This window comes from Canis aureus, chromosome 18 (assembly GCF_053574225.1).
Source record: "Canis aureus isolate CA01 chromosome 18, VMU_Caureus_v.1.0, whole genome shotgun sequence".
Classification (NCBI taxonomy): domain Eukaryota; kingdom Metazoa; phylum Chordata; class Mammalia; order Carnivora; family Canidae; genus Canis; species Canis aureus.
The window spans coordinates 21,337,438-21,353,719 of NC_135628.1; positions in this window are offsets into that span (position 1 = coordinate 21,337,438).

Here is a 16,282-nt window from a genome sequence, read left to right on the forward strand (position 1 = left end):
TTGGGGCACCTGGGTGGCTCAGTGGTTGAGAGTCTGCCTTCAGCTCAGGCCATAATCCCAGGGTCCTGGGATCAAGTCCCACATCAGGCTTCCAGCAGGGAGCCTGCTTCTCTCTCTACCTATGTCTCTGCCTCTCTGTGTGTCTCTCATGAATAAATAAATAAAATCTTAAAAAAAAAAAAGCTACAGAGTTACCCCAGGAGGGTGAAAAAAAGGACTTATCCTCAAGGAACAGAGATTTGCAACAAGGGTGGTGGGAAGAACCCTGGCCCTGAAGTCGGGAGACAACTTAGGCCTGGTTGCATCCTTTAGAAGCCAAGATGCTGGGCAAAGCATATATGTGCTGTGACCCTCGGTTCCTTATCTTCCTATTAAGTGGAGGGCAATGAATGATGTCTGCCCTCACTCAGCTAATAAAATACTGGGGAAACAGAGCCTATTACTGTATTTAGATAAGAGTTTGGAATAGTTAGTATTGATTCATCATCTGACAAAAATAAAGCCAGAATAACTTTTTCTTTGTGAATAATGCCCTTTTTGTCTTCAAAGGACCACTTTTCTTTCTAATTGAAAGTTACTATTTCTTTTAAAATATTTAATATCCACATTGAGGTTATTCTTTCTGATCTTTTTTAATCTGCTTTCCTTCTTAGCTTTTGTCTGTTAATGTAGGAGAGAGTAAAGGGCTTATTTCGTGGTTTAAATTTTGAAACTGGTGGTGAATTTCTTGAAATCCTATTGTGTGCTTAAAATCATCTTCCTGGCCAGGGAGGATACAGAAGCAGTATCGGGGGGCTCTGCCCACAAAGACATTATAATCTAATTAGTTGCTGAAGATAATTTATGTTGTTATATTTTGCATGCAATTACAAAAACAAAACAAAAGAATTATTAAAGGTCAAGCTGTAGTTGAAATTCATGTGTTTCAGAGCATAGAACAATGGAGAACTCACCTAAGACAGGAACAGCAGGGGGAAATGTGAGTTCTGTGTGAGCCCTGAAGGGCAGGCAGGATTTGCAGGCAAGAAGGGAGAGGTAGGGTCTAGACTGAGAAGTCTAGACAGTGGTTAGGCACTGTGACCTTGGAGCAATGAGAAAAGTAGCCAGATTGAGTGGATAGAAAACATTGGAGAATCAAAGGAAATAAGGTTGAGTCAGATTATGAAAGGTTCAGAAGGTTAGCTCCTTTGAACAAATGCCTTTTGATCATTTAAGTTACGTGGGGTCACGCGTAACTCACTGCAATGGGTAGAAGACAAATAAGATGGTCTTTCTGGTTCAGGACACTAGAATTCTGAGACAGAGGACTAAGTCTCCTGACAAATGAGTATTTGCACCCACTGATCTGGGGGAGGCAAGGAGCCTCCTGGAGAAACCCAAACAAACAAATCAATAAACCTTATTTCTATTTATAACTGAGAAGCGAGGGCATTGGAAGCCAGATTGAAGGGAAGGGTGGACAGATGGCAGAAAAGAACTTACTGTGTAGGCTGGGGTCTGGTAGGGCAAGCCAGTCCATGAGGAGGGCCAGTGGTGATCCTGGATAACCAGCGGAGCCTGGTACCTGGAGCCACCTGGCCCAATTGACCTGATGGTGTCCACGTACCTCTGTAGGAACTGAGAGGAGGACCGCAAGACATTCCTTTAACACCACAGCACTCAGGCTGTAATGCTCTGGGACCCCAGTCTTACTGTACTGTAATGGAAGAAGCATTTTCACTTCTGAGAAACCACCAAGCAGTCATAGCACCCATGGAAACTGATCCTATCCATGGGGCAGGTCAGTCTTTCCATATCTGCACTTAAGCAAAGGAAGAAGGTTCTGTGGAGCAGGCCACAAGTAGCCATGTGGTGGAGGCAGCAAAGGCCATAAATATTATGGTTGATTAGCTATATTACCAAAAATATGTACTTTATCCCCTCCTGCCACAACCTCCATGCAGAGTGTAGCTCCCCACTCCTTGACTTTAGGCATGGCCAAGTGAATGGTTTTGACCAAGAAGCATTAGATGGGACACAAACTAAAGCTTAAAATGTCCTTGTGTGGTGAGACTTGCCCTCTTGTGTTTCTGCCACCACTCTGAGAAAACTATGTCCCAATTAACCCCTTGGTCCAAGTCGGAGCAGATCCAGACCCACAGGATGAAGCAGAGCCAACTGCATCCAGTCTGCAGATCCTTGAGACTAGACAGCATAATATAATTCACACAAACTGGAAATCCAAATCACACAAATCTCAGAATATGACATTCCACAAACAGACTGTCTTTGACAACCGTAGTGAATGCACCTTTCAATAAACAATAACCCTATTGCGTTATTCACAACAAAGAACTATGAAGAAGGGCCCATGCAGACTTTTGTTTTGTTTTTTTTTTTTCCCATTGAAAGCAGTGGTTTACCTCCAGCTTTGACTACAATAAGGTACAAAGGTGAACAAAACCTAAAACCTGTCCAGGCTAAAGCTGGGTTTTACAGTGGCAGCTTTTGGAACTCAGACCATTCTTTTTTTTTTTTTTTTTTTTAAGATTTTATTTATTTATTTATTTATTTAGGAGAGAGAGAGAAAGTGGGGAGGAGGGGTAGAGAGAGAGAAGGAGAGAGAATCTCAAGCAGACTCCCCGCTGAGTGTGGAGCCAGACGCTGGGCTCCATCTCAGGACCCTGAGATCATGATCTGAGTTGAAATCAAGAGTCAAACATTTAACCAACTGAGCCCCCCAGATGCCCCTGTAATTCACACCATTCTTTTTTCATTCAGTGCATCATTTCTTTTTTTTTTCTTTTTTTTCTTTTTCTTTTTTCTTTTTTTATTTTTTTATTTTTTTTAAATTTTATATTTATTTATGATAGTCAGAGAGAGAGAGAGGCAGAGACACAGGCAGAGGGAGAAGCAGGCTCCATGCATCGGGAGCCCGACGTGGGATTCGATCCCGGGTCTCCAAGATCGCGCCCTGGGCCAAAGGCAGGCGCCAAACCGCTGCGCCACCCAGGGATCCCCTTTTCATTTTTTATTTTGAAATAACTTGAGACTTAAAAAAAGTTGCAAAAGTAGTACAGCTAGGTCCCATATTTCCTTCACCCAGTGCTAACATTTATTTGGATTTCATCAGTTTTTCTACCAATGTCCTTTTTCTCTTCTAGAATCCAATCCAGAATCCCACAGTGTTTTGTCTCCTTAGTCCCCTCAAATCCATGATAACTCATTAGTCTTTTGAAGTGAATTATTTAAAAGTGAATCACACTTTTTAAGATTGCTGGTCAGTTACTTTTCAGAATGGATTTGTCTGATGTTTTCTCATTGAGGTTATGCATTTTTAGTAAGAATATCATCAAAACAATGTTGGCTCCCTCTCAGTGCATCATGAGGGTAGGGGAGTGGAAGGAATTCATTACTTGAGCACTTGGTGAAGGGAATATCTTCTGGGTTTCACCATTGTAAAGTTACTTTTTTTTTCCATTGGGATTAATAAAATCTTGAGAATGGTACTTTAAGACTATACAAATATCCTGTTTCTCCTCAAACCTTCACCTATGATTCTAGCATCCATTGGTGGATCTTACTTGCAACATTATTACCCTGGCATTTGCCAAATGGTAGGTAGCTCAACCACCTGAAGCTAGAAGGGAAGCAGCTAATGAATCATCCCTTTGCCTCCCAACCTCAACCCAACCAATAATGAGATTTGAATTAAGTGTGCAAAGGGGTAAGGAGGTCCAGTTCCTGAAACTAAGGAGTCTCAGCCACAATTTCTGGGCTGCTTTGCAGAGTCGACTGAACAGCAATTGACAGATCTTGCTCAGAAGGCAAAGAGGAGAACAACCAGGGAGCACAGCCAACTTCCATGCTAATCAAGGTGAATAAAGCCATGACATAGAACAGAACACCACAGGACTCTGTTTAACACAACCAGGAACTCAACTTATTCAGCCAACTACCTTGTTTTCTATTTGTAATTAGAGTCACAAAGAAGCAGCTTCCTTGTGTGTCGCCCACAAGCAGAGCCCCAGACAACATCCTCATTTTCAATACTTCTTCCCCTTTATCTCACTCTGCCTGATGCCTAATAAGCTGATTGCTATTTACTTTGGACCAACAGCTAATCTGTTAATGATTGATTTTGAATTTTTACAGTCATTTGTCTCTGGCAGGACCTGAGACTGCAAAAGGCAATCCTCTCCTACCTGATGAATTGGCTTTTTCTTAGAAAGAAAAGAAAGAAAAGAAGAGAGGAGAAAAGAAAAGGAAAGGAAAGAAAGAAGAGAAGAGAAGAGAAGAGAAGAGAAGAGAAGAGAAGAGAAGAGAAGAGAAGAGAAGAGAAGAGAGATTGATTTAAGTAAAAAGTCTTCATGGAAAAAAAAAAAAAGTCTTCATGGTTGCATTCTGCTGACCAACAATTGATATTTAATGAGATATTTCAATGCAAAAGAAGAAACGGTGACTTTCTCTAAAATTCATCTGCCTTTGAAATGATCAGCAAATAATAAAAGTGGATGTTTTGCTAATGGTGGCATGGGGTAAAGACCCTCTTCCATATGAAGTAAATTGTAATTGTACTATAAATTTACAGAGCCTAAAATTCTTAATTAACAAAATTTATGCTCATTGCCCAACTAGAATGGACTAGCTAAACTAATGCTATTACTGTCTTTTAAAAAGATCTAAATTGCACACCATATGATATATGTATTTTTTGCAGGATTTATGCAGAAAAGTGAATTTTGCTTTCTACACACAGACACACAAAAACTGTTGAATAGACAATGGTTATTTTAATTGGTACCACACAGCAGTGCTCTGCAATCTAATCAGTGCTTCTAAAAATAAAACCATGGATCACCACGTTCTGGAAAGTAGAACAAACCCGGCACATGAGAGTACTGCCATTTCCAAACACTGCTTCTTCCAGAAAGTTAAGCCTGCCTCAGAGACACCATCCCTAATTTTGTAAATAAGAATGACCCCCAAGGCTAGCATTCCCATCAACTATTTATTAAAACGCACCCCAAGACCTCTCATCTCAAAATGGAATTAAACTCATCCAAGTGTCTCTGAAAAATGAGAGTGATTTAAAATGTGAACCAGCACTAGCACAAAACGAAAAGGAAGGACCCTGGTACAAAGTGGTCTTTTGGTATGTCTAAGTGGTGGCGGGTCTTCCTGGAGAGCCAGTGTTATAAATTAGCAGATTAGACATTTTTGCAGAGCCTCTAAAAGGAAAGGCTAAACTGTTTGAGGGATAAAAGCCCTAATCTTATTAATATTTTAGATCCTGCAAGACATTGAGGCTCCATCTGCTGTCAGCACCACCTGAGAAAGAATTGAGGCAGCTGAGGGGCAGAAACCACGGCCCCCCAAGTGGTCTGCTGACCTTCCTGAGAGGTAGATATCATGTGACAGCAATTGCCTATCTCAGCAGACACGCTGGAAACGGGAGAAAGTGTTAAATATAACCAGGTAGACAGTGATGAATTGACATACTGAAAAATCGAACACTTCAGTAATCAGCCTAAGGATCTGATATCAACAACATTTTTCAGTTTTGTCCAAATTCATTGAAAGGTATACTTTAGCAAGTTCACTTCTCATTGGTAAGACCTTTCATCTTTATGCTGCTTTTCTGATTGGATTCTGTGTCATCATTGGTTTGGGTGACTCTGTGCAGGAAGCAGACAGACTGTTTACCTGGAGAGAAGAAGGACTGGAAGGAGCACAAATATAAATGAGTTTTACTCCAACATTAATTTAAAAACTATTAAATATCTATCAAAGTGGTTATTTAGAAAGAATTATTAAAGCCATGGTATATGAAAACGCATCAGGTACTGTGTTCTAACAGCACAGTAAACCTGAAATATTGAAATATTGCCCTCTATTTTACAGTAGGAAGCTTCTATAACTATAATTCTAATCACAAAACTCTAATTAATGTCTACATGGCCTCAGATAACTTCATTAAATATTTGGAATATTTATATTATCCAAAGACAATCTCTATCCATTAGAATAAGGAAATCCTTTAAAATAACTTTTTAAAATGCTAGTGATATGCTTTTCTTTTTATGAGATACATAAGTCATACAATTTACTCTAAGGTTTCATGCATCTCTACAGCAGCATTGCAAAAATTCTTTAACTAAAACCACTTTTGTCCCTGGTATAGACGGATCATGGCTTTCAGCTGAGGTCACTCCCTCCTTTGAGATTTAAATAAATAAACTGGCTCAAGTATTCACCCCACATCCTGAGAGAAGTCAGATGTTCTCCCCCAGATTTCTGAGAATTCTGGAGAACTTAGTGTTTCCTAGTCACTTCTCTCTCCAGTGATTTCTCTGGGCCGGATTCTTGATCTCACTGTCGCTCACTTCTATGACTGCCCCATGCCAACTGAGAATTTGAAGGTAACCCCTTTTACTTGATTTCTGTAACAGTATTTGTGTGGAGCAGACTCTTTATGCCCTTAAAAGTCTGTCATCAGGTCCATCACGTGCCACCATCTTGCTTTGTCTCTTAGTCTCTCTCCCCTCCTCTTTCTCCTCTGCTCTCCCCCATCACAATACCCATAAACTTCTCTCACAGAGCAATGTTCTCCCCTCTTCTGTAGCTCCAGACCGGTCAGGCTATCTCTGGAGGCCTTATCTTCTTAGCCAAATGCTTCCATTAAGGTGGTAGACAGTCTCCTCCCTGAAAGGAATCCCTGCCTAGCTCTTAAAATAATGGCACTTTCCTCTGGGCTGTTCACATATTACAAGAAAGCTCTGACTCATTCCAGCAAACATTCGGGAAAAGAAACACAAAGGACAACTAATTTTGTGATAAGTACCATAAAAAAGCATGAAAGGTCTACAATAGATAGGAATGTTGAATCACAATTTGGAGTCACCAGAACTTGGAGGCAGAACTTTGAAGAGATTCTGCTTTCAAATTCACCCTGAAAGGGTCAATGAAAAGATTGATTTGTAGACATCCAGAGAGCCATGTGGAGCTAGAGATGAACCTCCATGTCAGTATCTTCCTAAGGCCCTAAGCTCCTGGCTTTTCTCAGAAACTTCCACCATTTATGGTGTTCTGTGTGTGACTGATTTCCTCTTGCAAACTATGCTGGAACCCAAGATGAGGTAATGCTTTGCTGTATGGATAGGTAGAAAGAATTTCAGAAACCGACAAGAAGTCAATTGCTTTCCCTTTACTCTCAGCTTGAATATAGGATACAAAGCATCTCTCCAAAACATATAAGCTTCAGGCCACTCAAAACTATCTGGAGAATAACGTGTGACTTACATGCCCATGTTAGATCAACAGCCGTAGCAGAGTATTAAAGTCCTAGATCCATGAAGACAAACAGAGGATGACTCAATTTGTTGGCAAATTCAGACATATCCTAACCCCAGCAGGATAATTCATGTAGAATTTTACTTTAAAATTGGTTTATTCAATGAATTTTTTTCTGGCTTTCTGGAAAAGTAATGATAATTTCTAAACAGATGACAAAAGTAAGTCAACTAGGTTCAAGCATAAAAACTAATTTTTATCTTAGTTTAATGCTGGAAGTGTATATTCAATGTTTACTGTGTTTAATTCAGTGGGAGGCAAAAGTGAGAATGCCATCACTATTATTGGAATTAAAATCATTGCAAACTGCTTGAGAGGTAATTGAGTAGTTAATTTTATTAAAATCTATTGCATCCAATGTCACCCAGGTATAATATGACTGCCCTGAGACATGCTGAACAAAATTTGCCCAGGCACTGAGGAAAATGTTACATTTCAAGGGACCCAGAAAGAAAGTGACTTGTAATTGGTCAAACACTGTCTTTTAAGTCACAATAGATATGATTTGATCTATTCATATTGAATTCATATAGTCAATATATGATAATAGCAAACATTTTTATAATACTCTCTGTAAACCAAGCACTGCTGTAAGAACTTTATATATACTAATTTACATATTCATCACCACAACACTATAAGATAGGTACTACTATTTCCATTTTACAGATGGGGAAACCAAGAAATGGTGAGATAATATAACTCACTTCCATCACACAGATAACAAACAGCCAAACAGCATCGTATACAGGTGGTCTGGCTGCCCAGTCTTTTACACTTGGCTTCTGTGCCCTAAACACCTTCCACAAAATGTGCACCTATAGCTGACCCTAAGCAACTTTCACAATAGCAGCACCAGAAGCAAGAGCTGGCTTCTTATAGTCTGATTACCACTAAGTATCTAAGCTTTGAAGACACATGAAAAACACAAATCCAACCTAACTGCAAGGAGGGCAATGGCCAAGTTAAGAGAATTTGCATTACAAGGTATGCAAGGTATTATAGAAGGTACTGCTGCGTTAATTCCAAATGCATATAGTGCCTTCAACCACAAATCATTAAGTGTGTCGGGTATAGGTTCCAGGGACCTGCTTCAATAAACCAATAAATATTATTTGCCTATGAGGCTTCACATGCCAGAATATTAAAAATAATTCAACACATTCCTATACTCCTACTTGGACTATTCATTTCCTTTGCAAACCATTTCTCCCTTGAAAATACCAGAGTAAATACTAGACTGGCCAAGTGAAGTAGTGTGTGCTTTGAATTAATTGAGGATGCATTAGTGAAATTATACTGCAGCAAGAACAGTGGGTCCCAATCTCTAACCTTATCCGTGAGACACTGCAACACTGTAAAATATATCTTACTCTACTTCATCTTGCCTTTAAGCACCTCCTTTGACATAGCCAGTTGGTAACTCTAACCATATCTGTACTTAAATCAGGAAGCTAGGTAGGGTACGTTCCTCTCTCAACATGCAATTCTCCACTTATTATTGCAACCCTTAATTTGCATATAACATAAACACTTATTTGTGCACTTGTTTAATTAATTTTTTGCTTAATCGTTCTTTTTTTTTCCTAAGCCTCCAAAGACTTAAGTATATCCAACACAGTTGGCTGCCCTCTGTTCTTCCTTTTTGGCAAAGGACAGAATCTGTTTAGATATCTACCGCTCCCACACATAACTCAGGATTAATACTAACTGATCTAAGCCAGTGATTGGTGTAGGTGTGTAAGGGAGCAAATGCCAACTGAAGGGGTTCTGGGCTTCTATATGAAAGGATATACAAGGAAGAGAGAGGCTCTCTCCATTTCTATTGGATGTTAATGCGTCCAGATATGGTGCCTGGAATGGTAGCAGCCATTTATGACTATGACATCAGCTAGCCTGAAAATGACAGAACAGAAAGATGAGAAGGAGCTGGCCAGGCATGATGTTAGGGAGCTATCAAATTAACCAACCACCGAAACTCTCTACTTTCAAACTTCTAGTTGTATGAAATAATAGATGTCGTCACTGATTTAGCAAGTTGAGTCAGGGTTTTCTATTGCTCAGAGCTTAAACTCTCTGAAAGGAGACAGCAGAAAACATGACTATATAATTCACTTTAATTAATTTGTTCAACGTGTACTAATTGAACATCCACTAACCCCAAGCGGTGTTCTAAAACTTGGGGATAGACCAATAAATAAAATAGATAAATCCCTGCCTTTATAAACATATGTTCTAGTGGGAAATTCCCTTTGTGTGAGGCATCATACACTTAGCACAGCACAAAGCGGGAAAAGAGAAGGCATCTAACCCTGGAAGGATGGGAGGAAAGTTGCACTTATTATACAGCAGAACACTTTTCAAAGGCTATCTTGTTTAGTCGCTGGGGTTAGTATTATGGCCCCATTTTGCAGAGGAAGACACTGGGGCTCAGAGATCATAAGTGGCAGAGTCAGAATAAAAATCCCAATCTTCAACATCAGCCCTGACACTCGTTTGGCTCTTGTGCTATATGAAGCCTGCAGGGTAGTGAGTGGGTTAACAGTAGGAGCAGGATTACAGACCCACCAGATCCTGGTGTGCTGGCATGGATACACATCTCCTATGTGGTCTCACACCAACACAGGGCCATTGTGTGCCCTGTGGGAATTGTAAACAGGACAAGGCAGTAAAATTCAGGACGACCCCAAACAGATGGACATCTGGCAATTGTGAGATAAGCACTCAGAGATTTTGATGAGTTGGTGACAGTGTAGGAAGGAGGGGAGATGAGTGTTTTGATGGGTCTGAGATTTCCTGGTCTGTCAGCTCCAAGCCAGGCTGCCCTTCAGGGGATGTGGACCACAAACAGTTCCTGGATCACAGGCATACAAAAAGCAGGAGTTCACGTGAGAGCTGTATGTTTTGCAATAATAATGCATAAAGGAACCCTTCCCAAACTTCTGCTTGGGGTGCTGTTTAGTGACATAATGATGGTAGCTTCCATTTATTGAGCATTTAATACATGCCAGGCAATGTGCAAAGTCCTTTCTCTGTAGAATCGTATTACAAAATTAATCCTTTCATTTTTACAGATGAGGAAACCAAAGCACAGAACATTTTAGTAATTTTAGTAATTGCTAAACAGGAGGCAGATCTGGGATGTGAATCAAGTCTGTCTTTTGACTATTGTCCTATCTTTCCTGCTGTGAGGGTTTATGGAGATTTTGAGACCCTGTGTGCTTGCATTCTCCACTCTGATTTAGGACAGTGCTTCTCAGCCTATGCAAAGTGAAGAAGTGGTTTGTTTGCTTGTTTTGTGCAATCTGCCATGGACTGACACAGAGTTCTAATATGCCTATAGATTCCCACCACCCCAGACTCAGAACCCAACCTGCTCAATATCCTGTAAGATAATCCTCTGACTACTTCTTGGATGGTGTAGCAATCTCAAATCCCTATGAAATGTTAAGATCTAAACACTTCCTCTCAATTTATGTACTTTTCTCATTGTAAACCTGTAGCAAACAGCTCATAGACATGCACTGGTCCACAGACCACTCTTGGAACAGCAGTGATATAGGACACTTTACCTGCAGTCCCATAATCCTGAAAAGGCAAGAGGCCCACTTAACAATGATTAGTGTTTGTATGTACGGGTGTATCTCAGAGAAGGGAAGCCCAACGTTAAAAAATCCAAATGAAAAGGAGGAAAAAAAGAAAGGAAACAAAGACATTTATAAAAAGATAGTTCACAGACATAAGAGCATCTTTCATATTATAAACCAATAAGATGCAATTGTCTACCAGTAGAAGAATAAAACAATAATTCTGGTGAAGCCATTCATTGGAATAGTACATGGTCATTGGAGGAACAGATACAACATTAAATAGAAAACAAGAGTAAAATATACCCAGTATAATTCCATCTCTAACATATCAAAATCTGCTATCAATAAAGGACTCTAGTGGTGACTGGGTGGTACAATCAGTAAACATCTGACTCTTGGTTTCATCTCAGGTCATGATCTCAGGATTGTGGGATCAAACCCCATATCAGGCGCTATACATGGCACAGAGTCTGCTTGGGATTCTCTCTTCCTCTGCCCCTCTCCCCTACATGCTTGTGTGTTCTCTCTCTCTCAAATAAATAAATCTTTTTTTTTAAAAAAAGGACTCTATAAACTATTTGGCTTTTAATTATAATTTGGAAGATGATAATTTTTTTCCTCACCATACTTATTAATTAATATATCCTTAACTTACTTTAAGAAAACTATTATAAATTCATTATCACTAACGTATAAATGACTAATAACTCATAATATTTTCCAAGGAGCATTTGCCTTTTCACGAGAGACAGTTAGCAAAAAGGGACTAATTGTCACATTTCAATCAGCTATGCCTTAGGAATATTACTTTGAAATCAGGCAACTGAAGAGGCTGACTGGAATCTCTGATGTATATGGTGTGTGGCTCCTAGGTTTGATCCCAGCTCTTCTCCTTCCAAATGAAAAAGCAAGAGTCCTTGACTACACCAACAAACTATGAGACCAAAATATAGATGGCAGCCTTGGTCACTCACTTAGGAGGTATATATAGGGAGGCTTTTTAATTATTTAGGATTTAAAACTCATCTACTGCCCAAAAGAATTTAAAAACACTGGATGAAAATATAAATGATTCAATTAGGAGCACCTGGCTGGCTCCTAATTGAATGGACTTTTGGAAGAGTGGACTTTTGATCTCAGAGTTCTAAGTTAAAGCCCCACATTGAGAGTAGAGATTACTTAAATAAATAAAACTTTTAAAACTATTTAAACAATTCAATTCAATAAAACACAATAAAAACAGTTTATAATGTCTGAAAAATAGAAATAAAGATAGTGAACAATGAATTTAGTTTACATTTTCTTCCTAGAACACAGTATTATTTCTTACTCAACAAAAATGTATTGATTGTATCTTTCATAGCACTTCCCACAGCAGATGTTTAAAATGAACAAATTTAATCAAAGTGCATTAACTTCAAGGTTTAACCATTTCCTCCTAAGAAACTTGTGGAAATCAGTATATAAATCATGAAGTATTTGGCAAATTCCAAAGCAATAGTATATTCTAATTGTTTTATTTTTCCACTTAGCCATTTAAAGCATCTCAGACCTGAAATACATTACGTACATTAAGTGTTATCGCTTTATAATGTATTTAGAACTCAACAGACTCCCTTTCCCCTAACCTCACCATCAGATGATCCACATAGGTTGAATTTGGTGTCAGGTAAATTAAAAGTGTTATTTTATTATCCAAAGTAATTGTTTCAGTATTAACAGGCCATTATGCTGAATTGGTTATGCTGGTGATTATGCCATTAAGAATGTGGGGCTAACTATTGGTTTAGCTGAATGCCCATATTTGTGAAAGCCTTCTTTAAGCTTTCCTATAGATGGCAAATCATTCTTAACTGGGTATTCCAAATGGTCTGTGTACCTCAGATGTATTTTTCTAAGCCATTAACACATTGAAGCACCTCCCTCAATTCCCCAAGCAACCATTAATTAATGGTGTAAGAAGAAAGAATCAGGCCTCCCATTGCGATGCGGCTGGGACCAGACCTGCAGCAATGATCCTGCTCAGAATGAGACAGTCATTGGATGAGATCTCTTATTCATATCCAATATGTTGTCACGGGTGTTAGAAGAGAAGGGTGTTAGAACAGTGTTTTATTAAGAGCATTTTCTAAAAATCTGCTGAGTATGGGTATGTTTTTGAGAGCTTCAAGGTATCTCAAACTTGTAAGGAATTTTGAAATGAACCCCTTAATCTGGCCCTCAAACAGTCCCCGTATCCGAGGACTCACTAAGTGCTAAGCCCTGTATTAGGTTAATTAAGGTATCGTCACTGATGCTCACAAATTCTTGCCAGTTTCCTGTTTCACAGATGGGGTTCTAAAGAAGCTTAGAAAGCAAATCTACCCAAAGCCTCATGGCAACCTTGAAGTTATATGAAAGGTCCACTTGGTAGGCTTCTATTACATAGCGACTCCCTAAAACATCACAATCCAGCTCCTAGCTTACAGTCTCTGCCAGAGGATAGCACACACCTAAGAACCATATGATTAATCATAAAACCAGGGGCACTGGGTGGCTCAGTTGGCTGAGCATCTGTCTTCAGCTCAGGTCATGATTCTGGAGTCCTGGGATGAAGCCCACATTGGGCTGCCTGCTCCACAGGCAGACTGCTTCTCCCTCTCTCTCTGCTTGCAGCTTGCCCTGCTTGTGTGTGCGCTCCGTCAAATAAAATATTTTTTAAAAAATCATAAAACCAACAGAACCCACAAAAACACCCAGAAACAACCATTGTGAGAAACAGGCAAAAAATCTGTGTTACACATTCACACAGAGGGACATTCTCACCTAAGACTCAGAATTGTGAAAAAAACAATTCTTCTCCCAAATTAGTCTGTATATAAAATGCAGTTCTAATGAAAATCCCAAAAGGATCATCTTTGAACCTTTGAAAAATGATTCTAAAATCTGTCTGGAAGACTAAACATTCATATAGCCAGGAAAATTCTAAAAATGAATAGTAATGAGATATTAAAACTGTGGTCCTGGCACAGAAATGCACAGAGTGATCAAATGACCACAGTAGAGCCCAGAAAGTATATATGGACGTTTAGTACATAATAAAAGCAGCATTTTATATCAGTGGGAATAAGATAAATTATTCAAGAAACTATCTTGAAAAAACTAGCTAGCCATTTGGAAAAAATAAATAGAGCTGGATCCCAGCCTCATTCTTTAAACTGAGTTAAATTCCAGAGGGATCAACAATTTAAATGTAAAAATTGGAACTGTAAAAGTAATATGGGAAAAAGGAATAAAGATTTTTATTATCTAGGAAAAATGGCAGTCTTTCTTATCATAAGTCAAAGGCCAGAAGTGAAAAGGGAAAACCCGATACATTTTATTTCATTTAAAAATATAAAATCTCTGTAATTAAAAAAAGGCAAATGACAAACAGAAAAATATTTGCAACAAACATGATTTGCAAAGTTAATATCACTAAAGAGTGTATAAAATACTTTCTTCTTTATATTTTCCAAAAAAACTGTTTTTTTACAATGAACATATACCATTTCTCAACCAAGAAAAATAATAAAGTTGTTTTTTATTTTTAAAATGAACTACTTGTTTAACCATGCCTGTTTCCTCCAGCATATGACTTCCAATATTTAAAGGAACGGATCACTTTAGAACAGACCCTTGCAACCCTAACCACAGGAGGTTGCATTAAAGTTGGAATCACTTTAAGGATCACCTGGGAAGGGACGCCTGAGTGGCTCAGTGGTTGGGTGTCTGCCTTTGGCTCAGGGCGTGATCTTGGAGTCCCAGGATGGAGTCCCACATCAGGCTCCCCACGAAGAGCCTGCTTCTCCCTCTGCCTGCGTCTCTGCCTCTCTCTCTGTGTGTCTTTTATAAATAAATAAATAAAAGCTTTTTTTTTAAAATCACCTGGAAGGTTTTATTGCTGATTTCAGAGGTAAAGAAATTTACCCTTAAAATTAAACAAGCATCTTGATGTGTCTCACCTGTTGATCTCATCTTGAAAATTATCGTAGTAGCATCTCCAATCACAGACCATTTTAACCTGTGAAAAAGTATATGGAAGAGACCCTCTTGAATTCAGCAAGAGATGAAGATCCAGTGCTTCTTAAAGCAGCTCCATTGGCCATTGAAGAATTGCTTTCTCTGTCTCCTAGCTTTGGTGGCCTCTTAAGATCTGATGTTAAAATGTTGGTGCCAAATAAAACTTATTATCCAGGTTCTATCCTCAAGATCTCTTACATTTTATGCCAGGAAACCAATTCTGGGTATGACACTGTATTTACAGCTCTATGATGTGAAGTATGGGCTCTGTCCTCTGCAGTTAAATGACCATTGTAGGAATTCAATCTTCTGTGTATGGTCCGAATTTCATTTACTGAAGATGCCATATATGTCTCCTAAGATGAAAAAAAAATTTGGATTCCTTATTGGAACTTTCCTGCTTCATCTTGACAATCTGTTTTTTCATATATTTGGAATGGCTTTTGCAAGTTTTTATTGGCTCCTCATTCCTTCCTCAGTTTTAACTTCAGTGATAGGTGCTTCACAGGCTTTAAGTGTTGTGACACTACTACAGTTCACAAGGTATCACAAGGTGTGATTTACTCAAATCTATTTTGTTGGTACAGAAGCTCAAGATTTCAAGTCAATTGATGACATGTCTAGATTTAAATGAGGTTTACTTTGAGAGATCTTTCTATAATTAGGTTATTCAAAAGACACAGTGGCCTTAGAAATTGATCATTGGTTCTAATTTTTTTTTCTCTCCTTTTTCAAGTTTTAGTGACACGCCGTTAGGTCCTACCATATTTAAGCTTGCAGTCATTTCTCTCTTCATACATAGGTATTATCATACTAGGCAAAAACAATTCTGGTATCTTTCTATATTGTATCTAACATTGAGTCTCTCCTTCTTATTCATCATTTGATTAGTTCCTATTGACCACCTAGCTATGGTCTAGTTACTTTGTTAGATCATAAGCACATTAAAATTGTTTTAACCTGGGAGTAAATCATTATGAAAGACTGTTGTCTGAACAAAGATTGCATGTCCCCAAAGTCCCAGCGGTGATTACTGATTGCCGCCTATTCACCTACACAGTAAGAGTTCTCTCTTCATACTCTCAACAATCTCGTGCTTCTGTTTGATATCTGAGAAAATTAGAAATTTATTCTCATCACCCAGGCTTTGTTCCATGACAATGAAAATATCAAATTTGGTTTTGTCAGGAGTCCCTCTTGGAGGTCACTGCCAAGGATTCCACATAGGAGGTGATCTCATGGGAAACTACGTTGGAAATCCCCAACATCAACATGTGGGGCAGATGGTTCAATGCTATGAGGTTTCAGCAGAACCTCTC